Source organism: Schistocerca piceifrons, chromosome 2 (genome assembly GCF_021461385.2).
Source record: "Schistocerca piceifrons isolate TAMUIC-IGC-003096 chromosome 2, iqSchPice1.1, whole genome shotgun sequence".
In the NCBI taxonomy this organism is placed as follows: domain Eukaryota; kingdom Metazoa; phylum Arthropoda; class Insecta; order Orthoptera; family Acrididae; genus Schistocerca; species Schistocerca piceifrons.
The window spans coordinates 200,333,624-200,349,857 of NC_060139.1; the positions used below are offsets into that span (position 1 = coordinate 200,333,624).

At 42.5% G+C, this 16,234-nt stretch overlaps 1 protein-coding gene across 1 annotated transcript in view; it reads left to right on the forward strand.

Moving 5' to 3' along the window:
* The first annotated feature begins 808 nt into the window (after positions 1 to 808).
* The window catches only part of LOC124776247 (galactoside alpha-(1,2)-fucosyltransferase 2-like), a 191,660-nt gene continuing 176,234 nt past the window's right edge, over positions 809 to 16,234 (forward strand). Inside the window, exon 1 of the mRNA XM_047251112.1 lies at positions 809 to 927. The gene's annotated coding sequence lies outside the window, so the exon portion shown is untranslated. The remainder of the gene's footprint in view (positions 928 to 16,234) is intronic.

The window sequence follows — 16,234 nt, forward strand, 5'->3', positions numbered from 1 at the left end:
CTAGGCCCTCAATTCAATACACACATAACATACACGCACCTACCTTGACTTCAAAGGTAAATTACACACAGCTAGAGTGAAGATATTGCAAGAAAAAGACTGAGTTGGGTAGCGTTCCGGAAACTTTCGTGTTGAACAACATGACTGTCCCAAATAACATGAAGGCTAAATTCTATAATTACAGCTTACGGTCTGGAAACTACACCTCTGACTAAGGCATGTAAAATAAAGCGCACACAACAAGCAGTGGAGCGACAGATACTAGGGATCAGCCTCGAGAATGGGATTCGATTAGAGGATACCACAAAGGTAATAGACGTCCTAGAGAGAATTGCAAGACTGAAGCAGCAATAGGTCTGACACGTATCTCGACAAGATTACAGAAGGTGTGCGCAAATAACTCTTCACTGTATACCATGGGAAAAAAAGAGATCCACTAGAAGGTCGCAAAAGAAATAGCTTGAGGACATGAAGCTGGTGGCTGGAACATGAAGAATCGAAGACACTGGAAACGTGTGCAATCTACCTATATCCGACAGTGGTTTGAGATAAGCTGAAGAAGAAAAAGAAGATAGTGTACAAGCACAACAAGTAACATTTCGTTATTACTCTCTACCTATATCCAACAGCGTTTTGAGATAAGCTGAAGGGGAAGATACTGTATAAGCACAATAAGTAACATTTCGTTATTACTGTCCTTCCCGATGTTACCATTTTAATGGCCTACGTGTTGAAACGGGTTAGCAGCTGTTGAAACGGGTTAGCAGCTGTTACCGCTGTACGTGTGCGTGTCGCGGCTCCGTGCTCTGGTTACCAGCTACGAAGCGTGATCTGTGCTAACGACTCTCGGACGGCAGCTAAACATATGTTTGCAAATAACAGCTCTGTTTCCGTTCTCTGTGGCAGGACTCGGCAACGGCTGGAAAGGTAAGCAGAAACAGATACTATTTTTTAGGTAGGCTTCCTTTATTTTAGTGAAAATATCGTTTTCAGGGATTTCGCAAGGCACTATGTCTGGCAGTAACTACTTTTTCCCCGTCAGTATCCGGCATAAATTCAATGCAGACTCCTGGTCACACATTTTGAGGCCACTTATCTTCGGATGAATGTGACTAGTCTTGACATCAAAGAACTTAATATGCCTTTTACTATATTATCACCAGTTCTGTCACCCGTTCCTGTTACACATGGAGGGGGTGAAATTCGTAGTCCCGTGGACGTCGGTGTCGTAAGGTACATCAGTAGCCAAATTCTATGGTAACAGAATGGAGGAATCGCAACGAAGTGTCCCGTGTGGACTAGGGAATATGTCATTTACTATAGGGATTGCAGATTGGAGCTCGATGTTAAAATGGACCATTCTCAGACCACGAACCCTAAGGTCCAACATTCGGGAGATCTCCGTTCGGCCATCCAGAGTTAGGTTTTCCAAGATTTCCCTAAATCGGTTGAGAGGCACCCACATGCCTTGCTCATACTGTGGCATCACGCAGTCAGGCCTGCAAGATGAGTGGTCTGCCAAGCGAGTGGATTCATTCTTATTTGTCGAGTAACATGAACTCTAGTACTCGCAATTAAGTTACAAATTATTCTCCTGTATGAATATTACGCAACGGAAACACACATCTGACTATTAGTAATTTACACAACTCTGACTGTTTACTACGCACTGGCAATACCACATTTTCGTTCTTATTCAACGGCTTTGATCAACACGTGGCCATCGCACTGCATACGAATGGCGCACACATTATAAATTCTGGGTATCACGGCAACACACTATTCGAAGGAAAAGGCCACCAATCTTTTTCTTTTCACTATCTAATTTATTCCGATAAATTATATAACCTAAACACACAAATTCTATAACCTACAACAATAACACGTGAGAAATTCCGCCCAGTGGGCATAGCTTTACATTGGTGATTCTCTATCTTACGGTCTCGTAATTATTTAATGCTACAGTGCACTTTCTGGATGGGATGGTGGATCTTTTTTTTATATATATATCTCACACTTCGACTCTCACAACCATCATCACGAAACTTTCCTCCAGACCGAGCGGTACAAAAGGAACATGCATAACCCACTACCTCTGAAACTACCTTGCTACTCTCCCATGCAAACCACACATACTTAAATTACATGACATACACCACACTGCAACATGGAATACAACATAAGGAACAGTCACAACATTATGATCACATCACTTTCAGCTTTCCCACTTCAATTAGTATTCATCCCAGTTCCACACGACACTGCCCCACTTCGTAACTTTTCTTTCCTACTACGAACTCTGGACGATATATGCACGTCTTCCTGTGCAATGCAAGCCAAGTGGCGTTGCTGGATAGACAGCTGACTCACGTTGCTTCTCTCTCAGAGTATTATAGTTTGAATCAAGCGTTACACGGAAACATAACACGCAAAGTAATATTAAGAACATATTCATCACACACGCGAGTCCTCAACTGATACCATGGACGAGTACTTCTCTTTATCCTTTGTCTCATACACAGATTGAGACTCACACAGTACTCACCACGTGGAAGTACTCGTCTCTAATTTCAAGTCCTGCACACGCCATTTCTTAAATATTTCCAACTTATAGTACACACGCTAGTAATTCAGCTTAACTTAAGCACTCGGAAGTATTTCAACCTATTGCTACACGTGGTTTCATTGTGACCGTTGGCCACTTCCGACGATTACTACGATCCCATTAATATTACCTGCCTGACATTTAATTCTCCCCACAAAAGTTCCTGAAATAGAGAAATTATTATTCTAAACTACTCTTAAGTATTTCACATGCATACCATGTCTCCACTCTTTTGTCCTTACGGAGCACGCCTAAGACAGGTCTTACCAACACTAGATCCAGCGGCAGAGTGCTGAAACATGGCCGTTCTTCAGGTCCTCTCGCACCTCTGCCGAAGTGGGGGAGCACCTTGCTACCGTATTGGTCAGCCACATTTCAGGCGCTCAAAGCTCAGGTAAATTTCATCTCTTTGGTCCCACCAAAGGTGACCCAAGTACCGTCTCAAAGATGATCATATATTCACATTCACTATCTGGGGTTAGCAGACGACCGTACATTCATTCATTTCACAGATCTCACCAAACTGGATGTAGGGATTTATTTTGTGGGAGTGCACATGTGATCAATTAAATAAATAAATTGTCATTCTTTCCCACACTGGTATCCGGCTTCGCTGTATTAATTGAAATTGAGTTATTATTAGAAAAAAATATGTTGTCCTGACAAGAATAACGAAGAATGTTGTACCTATTTTCAATGTCAGGCGGTACTGTACCCTTTCACGCTAAATGCAAATCCCCTCATGGTTCCTCTGAAAGGGTATGGCCGACTTCTTTTCACATCCTCCCTGATCTCAGAGTGTGCTCCGTCTCATAATTACCTCGTTGTTGATGGGACGTTAAGCACTAATCTTCCTTCCTTCCATTGGTCCGGCGTTCCTGTGGTGATTCTGGGAATTTGTCATCCTTTCTTCCATCTATGAATATAACAAAAATGCGAATGGAATTGTGATGCAGATTACACGTGAAACCATGAGAAAACGTGATTTTGCACCGGTATATACTGATAAAATTCTCTCGGGCTTCCAGCCGCATCAAGTGGTTTGAAATTCACGAGCTTTCGATCGAGTACTCTTCGACGATTGTCAAGTAGTGACCGCCGTGTGGTTGCTGCTGCCATCCTTATGTGGCAGCGCTGCCGCCTTTGACGTCACTGGCGTACATTCTGGCGAGATATAAGGTAATGTTCGGTTGCATGACCTCCGCGCCCTATTCAACCTTTCTATGGTTGTTTCGACCTCCCAATGATCGGGACCCAAACTGTACTCAACTACAGACCATCTCCTTTAATGAAAATGTTTTCAGATAATTTTATCCCTATCACTTCTTTTATGATTCTATCCCAGAATCCATCTGTCTGTTTGATAATGGATGTTTCGTCGACGATAATTTCGTGTCCATTTTCCAGAGAGCATGCTATTACTACCTCTGATTTCTTGCGAAAGCATAGGCGGAAACACCTTTCATATTCTGCACACAGATGTTCAATAGTGCGCACAGTCTGTTCAACATAAATACGTCCACATTCACACCGTATCCTGCACATTCCTAGCTTTCTGAGGTCTACGTCATCTTCCACAGGTCACTTGACTGTCGAATTTTTGTTGGAAGCCTGACGATTGTATCGACTTTATACCCGCTTAGGAGACGGCTAATCTTAATTATTACTGAGTCACATGTGGCGTTCGCTGGGTTATTCGGTAGTTTGGTATTTAACTAATTTGTGAATGAAAATGATAATCTTATTTTTTTACATTGAGTAATTACTAAATAAATTTTCTACCGGCTAAAGATTTGGTCAAGTTGCTAAAGAACTCCAAGTTAACGTTGTGTTAAAGTGTTGTCTGTAAGTTGTGTAAGTGTCACTAAATCACAGTTGATACGACAGATTCTATACAACTATTGATTATGATGGAAACAGTTATCTTCAACAAAATGACCATTAAAACCACCGAATATCAGCCGCGCACAACACTGACATATGTTACCTGAAACAATATTCTTCGCAACTCGTGCGTAGTTAATTTCGGCTCCATACATCAGCTAGAAAAGTTTCTTATAAGGATCGTGCTATGAGCACTGTTTTTAAAGAACCAATCTGATTCGAATCATTTTCATTGAAATGAGTTCGGGATCACCGGTGCACACTTATTTTTACACATTTGTATTACGTTCGGCATTTATGTCTGCAGAGTTGCGTAATTTGAATATGCCGCTGTGATAATTGTTAAGATGGCGGAAGACAATTGATAGAGACTTTGTATTGTTAGAGCAAATAGGATAAATATTTGAAATGCTTATTAAACTTTACTTTCGTATTGTGCACTATTTAGACTTCAGCAATCAACATTTGATTTTTTTGTAAGGAAAACACAAAAAACGCGATACAAATCACTATCATCAATGGCTGCGGTCCTTGCAGCGGAAACAAGTAATTAACACAGATAATGCTTACTGAGAGAGGAATTAAAGTTACAAATAATTATTCACTCATATTTATAATAATAATGAACTCTCTTCTCAAGTAATAATTTACATATAATTACAATTTCTTAACAGACCTCAGTTTGATATGCGTCTTGCGTCCTGAACCTAAAGCCAACCAACAAAAGGTAAAAACAAAGGAAGACAAACGTAAGTCGTAAAAGGAATTTACAATTATCATTGTCTTTGTATGATACACATCGATATGGCCAATTACATCATAAAATATTATATAAATAATTAATATTTATCATCGTTTTCACTGTTTTTTCATATGTCGAATAGATAATGTTTATAACTGTTAGAGGCATAATTTCCTCTCATCGCACTGTAGCTAAAATTTATCTCGTGGATGTTACACACAGAACAGCAAAAACTCAAGCCCTTAGGCATCTTTGGTGAAATAGTTTGAGAAATTTGATGGTTGTCGTAGCCGTTTTCTCTGAAAACTTTCCGAAAGACCTGAGCGATCCGATCAAAAAGAAAATTTCTGAAAACATTCTCAATAAAGACAGCTGTCGGCACTTAAGCACAGCTTGGGACAGGGTCATCGCAAGAATGTACGTTTCTACACTTGTTAACTCGTAACTAGTTGTGTACGTACAAACGAGAATTGCTACTTCTACTGGAATCCTCTATTATGGAGTCTTACTGTTCTACAATGATCGGAAGTCCATAGGCCAACTTATAATTTGTTACGGCTGTACTGCGGTATAACAAAATTAAGATCATGCCAAAATGATTATCAATTGCATAAGGAACCTCTTCTTATATGAAATGAGGACTGTTAAGCAGAAGATGCTAAATGCTATAAACAATCCCTTATACCATTTACACTTCTGGCCATTGAAAATTGCTACACGAAGAAGTAATGCAGATGTTAAACGGCTATTCATTGGACAAATATATTATACTAGAACTGACATGTGATTACATTATCACGCAATTTGGGTGCATAGATCCTGAGAAATTAGTACCCAGAACAACCACCGCTGGCCGTAATAACGGCCTTGATACGCCTGGTCATTGAGTCAAACAGAGCTTGGATGGCGTGTACTGGTACAGCTACCCGTGCAGCTTCAACACGATACCACAGTTCATCAAGAGTAGTGACTGGCGTATTGTGACAAGCCAGCTGCTCGGCCACCATTGACCAGACGTTGTCATTTGGTGAGAGATCTGGAGAATGTGCTGGCCAGGGCAGCAGTCGAGCATTTTCTGTACCCAGAAAGGCCCGTACAGGACCTGCAACATGCGGTCGTGTATTATCCTGCCTGAAATGTAGGGTTTCGCAGAGATCGAATGAAGGGTAGAGCGACGGGTCGCAACACGTCCGAAATGTAACGTCCACTGTTCAAAGTGCCGTCAATGCGAACAAGAGGTGACCGAGACGTGTAACTAGCGGCACCCCATACCATCACGCCCGGATATACGCCAGTATGGCTATGACGAATACACGCTTCCAATGTGCGTTCTCCGTGATGTCGCCAAACACCGATGCGACCATCATGATGCTGTAAACAGAACCTGGATTCATCCGTAAAAATGACATTTTGCCATTCGTGCACCTAGGTTCGTCGTCGAGTAGACCATCGCAGGCGCTCCTGTCTGTGATGCAGCGTCAAGGGTAACCGCAGCCGTGGTCTCCGAGCTGATAGTCCATGCTGCTGCAAACGTCGTCGAACTGTTCGTGCAGATGGTTGTTGTCTTGCAAACGTCCCCATTTGTTGACTCGGGGATCGAGACGTGGCTGCACGATCTGTTACATCCATACGGATAAGATGCCTGTCATATCGACTGCTAATGATACGAGGCCGTTGGGATCCAGCACGGCGTTCCGTGTCACCCTCCTGAACCCACCGATTCCATATTCTGCTAACAGTCATTGGATTTCGACCAACACGAGCAGCAATGTCGCGATACGATAAACCGCAATCGCGATAGGCTACAATCCGACCTTTATCAAAGTAGGAAATGTGATGGTACGCATTGCTCCTCCTTACACGAGGCATCACAACGTTTCACCAGGCAACGCCGGTCAACTACTGTTTGTGTATGAGAGATCGGTTGGAAACTTTCCTCATGTCAGCACGTTGTAGGTGTCGCCACCGGTGTCAGCCTTGTGTGAATGCTCTGAAAAGTTAATCATTAGCATATCACAGTATCTTCTTCCTGTCGGTTAAATTTCACGTCTGTAGCACGTCATCTTCGTGGTGTAGCAGTTTTAATGGCCAGTAGTGTATATCGAGTACTGATCTTAAATTAAGATTTTTTGTAGTACTGTTAATCAGTGAGACTTCACAATAGCAGATCCCAGTAGAAGATGCAATTCTGGTTAGTACGTACACGCCCAGCTACGAGTTAACAGGTTTAGAAACGGATTTTGTCTGCTGAGCTGAGCTAGAGAGCGAGTTGAGGACTACCTTCGTGACGTACGCGCCGCGGCCTGGCCTTCTCGTGGGCCTCGACTAGGCTCTTGTGATGTCACAAGTGGTAGCAGCAACCACACAACAGTCTCCCCTTGACAAGGCCGAGAAGTACTCCGTTGGAAGCTTATAGATTTTAAACCACTTGACCCAGCTGGAAGCCAGAGAGAAATTTATCATAGGTGACCTTATAACTGGCTGTTAAGTCAGTTCAAAGGTCTGGGGAGAAAAAGCCACAAAGTTTGCAGTATGGCCATGACTACTGAAGCAGTATGATATTCAAAAGTTTTTGAGGTTGAAGAGAGCTTTATCTTTCTTATCTTTGACAAAATTAGTGCGCAAAACATCACTGTAAATCGTATGTAAGCTTAACCTCATCGAAACGTGAAGGCATAAATTTTCCACATGCACCGTGGCAAAAAAGCCGTATGTTTACACAATACGAAATCTATATAATGCCAGGGGCCTTGTAACTCAGTCTCCCAAACCAGTATTCTGACGAGGAGAACATGGCAAATGCTATCACATGGTTTTCCAGAAACTTCGTTCAGTGGGGTTACACAGGTGTCTCGGATGAACCATAGATACGCTACTGTTTCTGAAAAAGCTACTGTCAAAGTTTTTGACGTATTTTCGAGGTTCTTCATGTGCCTATTAGCGAGCGATATTATCAGACGAAATGGTGGCATAGTGTTTAGCCTCGCTGGTTCTTAATTCTGCGGCCCGTGTTCGAAAACCGATTATTACTTTTATTTTCGTTTTTCATTTATATACCCATGTCTGCAGAAGATGAATTCACAAATGTTTTCTAATGTATACTGATATAACGTTGTCCTTTTTTGTCTACTAATTGTATGTCAGATGAATGAATTTAAATGAAATGAGAAAATTATTTGGAATCCTTTACGGTGAAATTCCTGTAGAGTATCTTGATTCATAGTCAATTGCAGACGCCAGTTTTCGGTAAAGTGATCCGTTATGCTTAGTTTGCCGCTAAATTATTGCCAACGCGTGAAACCTTCAGCAATGTTAACCGCGTTTCTTTCCTGAGTGAGATACATACAAAGAAATGTCACTGTGGTAAACCTGTCTTCGCTCGATGCTCGTTGTGTTCGGAATATCTGTGTTTCGAATGTTTCTACGATTGTTATCGTCCCAGGGAATACACCGGATGCTCATGAAGAACAAATACGTGAATAAAATGTAAGAATTTATATGAGAATGAAATATGAGAATATGAGAAACTAAAAAGATTTTAACCCCTGGCAATACCATAGACATGCATATTACAATAAATATAAAACACCTATTGTAAAATCCAGTTGTCATTTTGAAGTTAATATAACTCCCTTGTAACTCATGATTTGATAAGAAACATTCGTGTAAACAGCCTTCTACGGACATGGGTACTTAAATGAAAAGAAAAATAAATAAATTAGTAAAATTAATAAAAACATTAATCTGGTTTCGAATTTCTGCTAACAGTCATTGGATTTCGACCAACACGAGCAGCAATGTCGCGATACGATAAACCGCAATCGCGATAGGCTACAATCCGACCTTTATCAAAGTAGGAAATGTGATGGTACGCATTGCTCCTCCTTACACGAGGCATCACAACGTTTCACCAGGCAACGCCGGTCAACTACTGTTTGTGTATGAGAGATCGGTTGGAAACTTTCCTCATGTCAGCACGTTGTAGGTGTCGCCACCGGTGTCAGCCTTGTGTGAATGCTCTGAAAAGTTAATCATTAGCATATCACAGTATCTTCTTCCTGTCGGTTAAATTTCACGTCTGTAGCACGTCATCTTCGTGGTGTAGCAGTTTTAATGGCCAGTAGTGTATATCGAGTACTGATCTTAAATTAAGATTTTTTGTAGTACTGTTAATCAGTGAGACTTCACAATAGCAGATCCCAGTAGAAGATGCAATTCTGGTTAGTACGTACACGCCCAGCTACGAGTTAACAGGTTTAGAAACGGATTTTGTCTGCTGAGCTGAGCTAGAGAGCGAGTTGAGGACTACCTTCGTGACGTACGCGCCGCGGCCTGGCCTTCTCGTGGGCCTCGACTAGGCTCTTGTGATGTCACAAGTGGTAGCAGCAACCACACAACAGTCTCCCCTTGACAAGGCCGAGAAGTACTCCGTTGGAAGCTTATAGATTTTAAACCACTTGACCCAGCTGGAAGCCAGAGAGAAATTTATCATAGGTGACCTTATAACTGGCTGTTAAGTCAGTTCAAAGGTCTGGGGAGAAAAAGCCACAAAGTTTGCAGTATGGCCATGACTACTGAAGCAGTATGATATTCAAAAGTTTTTGAGGTTGAAGAGAGCTTTATCTTTCTTATCTTTGACAAAATTAGTGCGCAAAACATCACTGTAAATCGTATGTAAGCTTAACCTCATCGAAACGTGAAGGCATAAATTTTCCACATGCACCGTGGCAAAAAAGCCGTATGTTTACACAATACGAAATCTATATAATGCCAGGGGCCTTGTAACTCAGTCTCCCAAACCAGTATTCTGACGAGGAGAACATGGCAAATGCTATCACATGGTTTTCCAGAAACTTCGTTCAGTGGGGTTACACAGGTGTCTCGGATGAACCATAGATACGCTACTGTTTCTGAAAAAGCTACTGTCAAAGTTTTTGACGTATTTTCGAGGTTCTTCATGTGCCTATTAGCGAGCGATATTATCAGACGAAATGGTGGCATAGTGTTTAGCCTCGCTGGTTCTTAATTCTGCGGCCCGTGTTCGAAAACCGATTATTACTTTTATTTTCGTTTTTCATTTATATACCCATGTCTGCAGAAGATGAATTCACAAATGTTTTCTAATGTATACTGATATAACGTTGTCCTTTTTTGTCTACTAATTGTATGTCAGATGAATGAATTTAAATGAAATGAGAAAATTATTTGGAATCCTTTACGGTGAAATTCCTGTAGAGTATCTTGATTCATAGTCAATTGCAGACGCCAGTTTTTGGTAAAGTGATCCGTTATGCTTAGTTTGCCGCTAAATTATTGCCAACGCGTGAAACCTTCAGCAATGTTAACCGCGTTTCTTTCCTGAGTGAGATACATACAAAGAAATGTCACTGTGGTAAACCTGTCTTCGCTCGATGCTCGTTGTGTTCGGAATATCTGTGTTTCGAATGTTTCTACGATTGTTATCGTCCCAGGGAATACACCGGATGCTCATGAAGAACAAATACGTGAATAAAATGTAAGAATTTATATGAGAATGAAATATGAGAATATGAGAAACTAAAAAGATTTTAACCCCTGGCAATACCATAGACATGCATATTACAATAAATATAAAACACCTATTGTAAAATCCAGTTGTCATTTTGAAGTTAATATAACTCCCTTGTAACTCATGATTTGATAAGAAACATTCGTGTAAACAGCCTTCTACGGACATGGGTACTTAAATGAAAAGAAAAATAAATAAATTAGTAAAATTAATAAAAACATTAATCTGGTTTCGAACACGGTGCGCAAAATTAAGAAGGTACGACAGTAACCACTGAGCAACCATTTTGAGTGAGGATATCACGTGGTAAAACGCACATCAAGTAGCACAAAACTACCTCACAAACTTTCATGGTTGTTTTTTTCAGAAATGGTAGAATACCTACGGAGATGCTGAGTCCCATCGCTCGTGCGCCGACTGTAACACCACGTTCAAACTCAATTAAATCTTGATAACCTGCCATTACAGCGACAGTAACCGATCTAACAACTGAACAACTGTGCCAGACACTTGCTGTCTTATATAGGCGTTGCCGACCGCAGCGCCGTATTCTGCCTGTTTACATATCTATGTATTTGAATACGCGTGTCTATACCAGTTTCGTTGGCGCTTCAGTGTAACTACACTGAAGTCACGGAGATTTATGATTTTTGTTTCGCCAACCAGCCGTGCAAATTGAGAAGCTATTTTGCTTTATTTTATTTTCGCTACCAGTTCCTCCAATTCAATGTGCCATCTTCAGGGCCCATAAACACGTCTAAAATATCGTTACTGGTATACTGACGCAGTCTGTTGCTGGATGCCGCGAATCCTCAAGTGCTTCCTTCGAAGGCTAGACTAAGTTGCACTACATCCAGAAACAGATGGCCCTAGTATGCCAGTATCGATAATATTTGAGAGGTGCATATGGGGCCTGAAGATGGCATACTGAATAGCCGAAACTATTAAAGAAAATAAAATAAAATAATATCTCCATCTGCACAGCTGTTTGGCCAATTTCTTTGTTAAATATTGATCAGCTGCTGTCCCATGTCACAACAGAGGCGATTTATGATGGCCCTCAGGACGTCACAAAAGAGGGGACATGGTTCTTAATAGGTTGTTTGATCACCTCGAACGACAATAAATTCCCTGCAAGTGCTCCCATGCTGGCCATAAGGTTGGTAAGGAGTTCTTGTGCTAGGGCGTTCCATTCCTCAACCGCACAATTCACAACTGGTGGATGGCCGTTGGTGCATTTTGATATGCTGCATTACGTTCCTCAACGCATACTGCTCGATGGGGTTTAAGTCGGGGGGGGGGGGGGGGGGATGGGCAATCCAGTCGTTCCTCGAATATCCTCCCCATTACGCTGTTCGATGTGATCGAGCACTGTCATTCGTAAAAATGAAGTCAGGGCCGAACGCACCCTTGAAGGAAAGCACGTGGTGAAGGAGAACAATGTCACTATAACGTTGATGAATGTACCGTGTTCACAAGTTTCGGCATAGTACAGCTATTCAACATTAACTCTCCTCATATCGCCACAAATGGACTACCAAAATGATTATGTTCGCCAATGCTGAACTGTCTTCATGTGGCGAGAGATGGGAATAGTAATGTACCCACGAAAATTGTCGGACGTAATCGTTTTGGTGGTCCATATTTGGTGGTGTTAGGAGCCATAAAGTTGTTTGGGCTTACTGATCTCGAAATCTCTGAACAAGATAGACACACCAGTCAACATTATTGCGACAATAAACTCCTTACCCATGTCCGTCCTTTCAGCGGTGCATTCGACCGTGACTTCATTTTTGTGGATTTATTTAATCGTATGGCTGGGGCCCCCCATCGGGCAGACCGTTCGCTGGGTGCTGGTTTTTCAATTTGACGCCTCTTCGGTAACCTGCAGTCGATGAGGATGATAGGATGATGATGATGAGGACAGCACAACACCCAGTCTTTGGGCGGAGAAAATTCCCCGACCCACTCGCTCACTCTGCAAAAAAAATGGTTCAAATGGCTCTGAGCACTATGGGACTTAACTTCTGTGGTCATCAGTCCCCTAGAACTTAGAACTACTTAAACCTAACCAACCTAAGGACATCACACACATCCATGCCCGAGGCAGGATTCGAACCTGCGACCGTAGCAGTCCCGCGGTTCCGGACTGCGCGCCTAGAACCACTAGACCACCGCGGCCGGCCGCTCACTCTGCAAAAACATACCCAAGTGACTCTCACATTCTGTGATCACGCCACAAATACAAGCTATCGCCCACTCAAGTGCTCACGAACTACTCGCGAAAGCCCACACGTATATCATCGCACAATAGTGCGGAAAACAACATGCGGAAACCACAAGCGAATAATCACATTGAACAACAACCGCATAAGAACGATAGCTCATCTGTGTAGCCACACTCGAATAAAATATCCCATTCGCGAGAAACATTGCACAGAAGGCGACATCCACAGACAAAAAACACACCACAAGTACATCGCGCCACTGGCGATGTCAACAATCAGCCCACAGCGAAGACAGATTGCACTGGGCAATGGTCACAAACAACGGCGAAACACAAGAAAGACAACACGCCTCTCATGTGGACAATACACGACCATCCTGCAAAATACCTCCATGGGTCTTGGAAACTAATCTCAACTACGCCTGTCTGACACACTATACTACGAATGAAACACCGGGTCGTACAAGGGCGTTTACTGCAATGCACACACAATAAACAGAAGAAATTTGATTGTAGCTGAACTCCAAGATGTTACGAGAAGAATTCCATCTCCAATACTAGTTCACTTGTTTTGGACTCGAAGACATAAAAATTCGTTGTTGTGACACCTGATTCTGTCGTTCCGTGCAAACTGCACAGCTGGTATGAGAGCATATTAAGTCGCGCGAAATAGGACTCAAATAAACAAAGAAGTTTCCGTCGGGAAATCGGCACATTTCTACTCTCAGCAATTGTAATTAGTCAGCTCTGGGATGACCAACCGTACATCTATAAACTTGATTCTTCTCACGAAGAAATACTTGTACAGTGAAATTCTAACTATGCCCTAACTCCTTCGACTACCAGTAATGGGAGAAGTTCCTATACTAATTTATTACCATGGTGGAATTCCAAAAAATATCTAAAGAAGTGATTGTTATCTGTAACACTATTATGACTATATGGGAGAAGTTCCTATACTAATTACCATGGTGGAATTCCAAAAAATATCCAAAGAAATGATTGTTATCTGTAACACTATTATGACTAAACAAAACTTATGCTACTAAGCTTATGTTTGGCAGTCACCGACCATTAAACTATCTGTGTCTAGTTCAGAATAAGAAATTGCAACCTCGTGTCTCCCCTTCTATTCTCTTATCCTTCCTCCTGCTGTAACTGCTGCTATCGTGACCTCCAGTTTTATTCAATGAAGGGTTTAATGTGTGTCGTGTGATGCACTTCCGGCCGATCGTCCAGATCTCAGGGGCTCCAGCTCATACACATTCACGTGCGCGACACGGCGTATCCGAAGCGGTCCATTATACACGTTGAAGAACTTCTGGCACTATCTCTTCCGTTTGTTTGAGAGCCTAAACGATTTGACGAGAACCTTCTGTCCAACGTGGAATTCCCGGACCCGAGCCTTCTTATCTTCTCGCTCCTTCCTTCTCCTTCCAGCTACCAGAATCCTTTCCAGCACCATCCCGATTATCTCTCGGTGCGGAATCTGTTTCCGCCGGGGAAATTCCACGAACTCCCGTATTTTCTCTGGTGTGCCTCTGTTCTTCAACACAGTTATCGGTGCCAAGAGAGTTGAACCATGTGGAAGTTCATTCACGACATTTTGGAGATCCCGCAACTTCACGTCCCATGTGCTGTGCTGTCGATGACAGTAGGTATGACACAGATTCTCCAGGTCCTTCATCCATAGTTCTGCGGGGTTCGAACTCGAGCGATGTCCCGATATGTAAAAGCTTGCCATCCTATATCTCTCCAGAGTGTCCTCCATCGTTTTGACCTGAACTGGGCCCCATTATCGGTACTAATTTTGTCCACCCTGCCTACTTGTGCTAGGAAGTCTTTCCCTTTGCAAACAGTGACTGCTGTGGCTCGTCGTAACGGAGTAAATGTAGCAAACTTCGATGTTAATTCGTCGACTACTAAAATGTATCGGAAACCATGCCGAGTGACCGGGAGCGGTCCCATTAAGTCCGCGGCCGCCATGTGTCGCAGTTTGTTTGGAACGACTGGATGGAGGAGTGCCTTCATTGTCTGGCTATTTGGTTTTGCCTTCAGACAGGCCTTGCATACTGGTAGAACATTCCTTATGCGTCTATCCATTTGTTTAAAATGACACAGGTCCTTCAATTTAAGTAAGTATTTCCGTGGTCCGAAGTCACAATAACTTAAGTGTGTGTACCAGATTAACTTATTACCTAACTCGTCTGGTATACCAAAGCTCCATATCGTGCTCGTTGCGTTTCGTCGGTGGAATAAGATCCCCTTCCTTACAGGGTAGAACATTCGTAATTCGACTTCCTGGCGGTTCTTCCAACGTTCTTTCAACTGCTTCAGTTCTGGACCTTTATCCTGCTCTCTTCTTTTATCCGTAATGATGCAGTCGTGAAGTTCTCGAAAGCGACTTCCCGCAGATAGAATAGACTAAAGTGACTATCCTCCGCTTCTTCTCCCTTTGCATCTGGTCTCCCAGTCGGCGAATGTTAAGTGCATCTGCAATTACATTCGTTTTTCCCGGGACATGTGTGATGCTGAAGTCAAATTCCTGGAGGAATAAAACACACAGTGGCAGCCAACCGTGTCCCAATTTTGCCGACAGCAAAAATTCCAATGCTCTGTGGTCTTTAAAGACATGGGTCTTGTGTCCAAGCAGGAAATATTTGAATTTTTTGAAAGCCCACACGATAGCCAATGCCTCCAACTCAGCTACTGAGTAATTCCTTCCTTTGGTGCGGAGAGCATATGCCATTTCCGACGCGGACAGCTTAACCCAAGAACTTGCGCATTTGATGGCTGTTTTTAAGGAAAATGGATACTCCGAGAAGCAGATTCGTCGGGCTATGGAGTTTGGGCCATCTCTGGAGGCGCGTGAGGAGGAACATAGATTCCTTATGCTGGAGGCATATCGTTTAAGTTTGGACGAATTTTAAGGAATTTTAACATTAAGAGTGTGTTCCGTCCACCTTCTAAGATTAGGGCATTATTCGACTCTGTGAAAGATGATTTGGGGCTTAGGAAACTCGGTGTGTACAAAATTCCGTGTCAATGAGGGAAGGCTTACATTGGCCGTTCGATTCGCATAGTGCTTGACAGGTGTGTGGAACATCGCCGTCATACGAAGCTACAATAGCCGGAAAAATCGGCAGTAGCAGAACACTGCTTAAATGAGGGGCACGGTATGAAATTTGATGAAACTGGCGTAGTTACCAATATTTCCGGTTTTTGGAA